Genomic DNA, 3173 nt, shown 5'->3' with positions numbered 1-3173 from the left:
TTTTTTTTTTTTTTTTTTTTTTTGAGACGGAGTCTCACTCTGTCACCCAGACTGGAGTGCAGTGGCACGATCTCAGCTCAGTGCAAGCTCAACCTCCTGGGCTCAAGTGATTCTCCTGCCTCAGCATCCTGCGTTGCTGGGATTACAGGCGTGTACCACTGTTGGGAATAATGCTTAAAATGTTAAGGAAATTGAACACTTAAAGGATTTGTAGTAAAGCAATTTTACTTTTGCACAGAGGGGTGCTTCTCTTTGACCAGTTGCCATGAGAACACATCTGAACAAAGGGGGCACGAGAACCTTTATTTCTGATGCAAGTTCTGCTCCTGTACCCTTTCGCCTTCCCTGCTGGCCAGGGTCAGGTTGTACATTCTAAACCTATCCCGGTTGGCTAAACATTTGAATCTTTTTAGATAAGGTGGGCATGTAAGGGAGAGAGGGGAAAGGGGAAGAGATGTCTGCAATGAGCTAGACAGCTAGTTTTTTTTTTTTTTTTTTTTAATAAGGAAAGGAATGTGAGCTGGTACTGATAACACCTGGTACTGTGGCATGTCTGGGCATGTAATGCAGAAAGGAAGAAAAAAGTGAAAAAGGAAAAAAAAACGGGGTGTGGGGGATTACTATGAATTGAAGAATAAACGATTGATCAGGCTAATTTTTGTGTTTTTAATAGAGACTGGGATTCACCATGTTGGCCAGGCTGGTCTTGAACTCCTGACCTCAAGTGATCCACTCACCTTGGTCTCCCAAAGTGCTGGGATTACCAGCATGAGCCCTCACGCTCCGCTGGATTGCTGATTTTTATTGCTTAGTCAGTGCATAGTGAGGATTTTACTCCCTTCCTGGTGCATTTCCAGTGGACCTGGGTGATGAGATTTTAGTCTACTTCTAATCCTGCCGTTTCTACATTTTATGTACTTTCCCCACCTTTTGTTTGTGTAGCTATTGACTTAGGTAATAGTACTAACAGTAATGGCCCAATATTCTGTTTGTTGTTGTTTGTTTGTTTGCTAAGTTTGTTACCTAGAACTGGTCTCTGGCAACCTGGAAGCTGTTTTTCCCTGGGTCACCTTGGGGAAGTGTCTTGGGTGGGAAGAAGACAGAGAGAAGGACAGGGAGAGCCGAGGTTACTGATATGCTGGACTTCATCCTCATAATTGCCTTTGTGCCACTAACCCATCCTACATAAAGAGGCAGGGTGGGCAGTGAACGCATATGCCAGCCAGCTCAGTCCTCATCTGAGATGCCATCACCTTTCGTTGGTAATTTCTGTCCTGCAGATCTAGAAGTTATGATGTGCCGTAGCCTTTATCTTTTTGGAAGGGCTGTCCCTGAACACACATGAAAAGTTTCGACCTTTTTCCCTTGAACTGCCCTCTGATTCTGTTTGACAGTGTTTGTGGAGGCTAGCATCTATTGACTGCTGTGGCCCTCAGTGCCTGAGCAGGAAAGGCTGGCTCTGGCTGTTTGTGTGTTTGCAGAGAGGAGTGACAGAAGGGGGATGCAGTGAGGACAGAGCCTCATTCATTACTGCCAGGATTCTTCCTTCTTGCAAGCTATTTTGGAGGAGTGTCAGGGACCTCCCTGCTCTGGCTGCTGACAGTGAAGCCTAGTGGGGAATTCTCTGGTCTCCTTAAAAACATATCTGGGCCAGATGTGGTGGCTCACACCTGTAGTCCCAGCACTTTGGGAGGCTGAGGCAGGCAGATCACCTGAGGTCAGGAGTTCGAGACCACCCTGGACAACATGGCGAAACCTTGTCTCTACTAAAGATACAAAAATTAGCTGGGCATGGTGACACACACCTGTATTCCCAGCTACTTGGGAAGCTGAGGCAGGAGAATCACTTGAACCTGGGAGGCGGAGGTTGCAGTGAGTGGAGGTCATGCCACTGCACTCCAGCCTGGGTAACAGAGTGAGACTCCATCTCAAAAAATAATAATAATAATAATAATTACTGGTCAGGTGCGGTGGCTCACGCCTGTAACCCCAGCACTTTGGGAAGCCAAGGCTAGCAGATTGCCAGAGGTCAGGAGTTCAAGACCAGCCTGGCCAACATAGTGAAACCCTGTCTCTATTAAAAATACAAAAATTAGCCAGGCATGGTTGCAGGCACCTGTAATCCCTGCTACTCGGGAGGCTGAGACAAGGGAATTGCTTGAACCTGGGAGACGAAGGTTGCAGTGAGCTGAGATTGCGCCACTACACTCCAGCCTGGGCATCAAAGTGAGACTCTGTCTCAAAAAAACAAACAAAAACTCATTCATTACTGGGGAGGTGTTATGGTGAAGTCGGAAAAGCCTGCAGGGGCTTAGGATCCAGAGAGACCTGAATTCTAGTCATAGCTCTCCTATTTGGTATGCGGGTTTCTTAGGCGGTTTATCCCCTGTGAGCTTCAGATTCCTCATCAATAAAAAGAAGATGAGAATACCTACATTTTGAGTTGTTAAAGGATAAGGTAATATGATTTGTGTAAAGTACTCAACATAATGCCTAGGACATATCGAATGGTTAGTCAATAAACGATAAAAATATGTCTAAAATTTAGCATCCTGGTTGCCATGTTGCTGCCTTTTCCTAACAGAGCTATGTGGGTCTTAAGCAGATTTGCTGTAATCCAAGGTCTAAAAGGCCTTGTCTTCAACTAATCCACTGATTCATTTATACTAACTCCAGTTTCCCCCTCCTCTCTTACACTCTCTTCCAGTTCTTTTTTATTCTAGAGGTGCTTTTCTCCTATTTGTGCTTTTACCCTTCTTAGAATCTGGTGTCTGTTAAACTTCATCTGCGGACCAAGAAGGTAAAAATCCTGTGTTTCCATAAATCTTCACAAAATGCTTGTTTCATTGAAACTTACTGGATCAAACTTGGACCACACCAACCTTTACCTCTTAGGGAAAAGCCATACTTTCGCATGTATTTTCTCAGACTAGAGAATTTTTCTGACCAATGGCTGTAACTATTCCCTAACCTTAGGCTGTGGGACAGAAAGGAGTTTGCCCACACTTGCTGGACTTTGCAAATAGCTTGGGCCGCTTTGTGGTATATTTTTTAGCTCTACCATCTCAGGGGCTTCCTGGGCTGTAGAGTGAGTGGGCAGAGGGTCAGAACAGCCTGGACCAAAGTTGAGAAGTGGTACAGACCAGGCTGGGATGGGATGAGAAGTGGTACAG

General features: G+C 45.3%; 1 protein-coding gene across 2 annotated transcripts in view; it reads left to right on the top strand.

The window, feature by feature from the left end:
* LOC111529162 (stAR-related lipid transfer protein 9) overlaps window positions 1–3173 on the top strand; it is a 159074-nt gene that overhangs the window by 108829 nt on the left and 47072 nt on the right. The gene's annotated exons all lie outside the window — the stretch shown is intronic.

The sequence above is a fragment of the Piliocolobus tephrosceles genome, unplaced genomic scaffold, assembly GCF_002776525.5.
Source record: "Piliocolobus tephrosceles isolate RC106 unplaced genomic scaffold, ASM277652v3 unscaffolded_110, whole genome shotgun sequence".
Taxonomy (NCBI): Eukaryota; Metazoa; Chordata; class Mammalia; order Primates; family Cercopithecidae; genus Piliocolobus; species Piliocolobus tephrosceles.
This window is presented reverse-complemented; position numbering and strand designations above follow the sequence as displayed.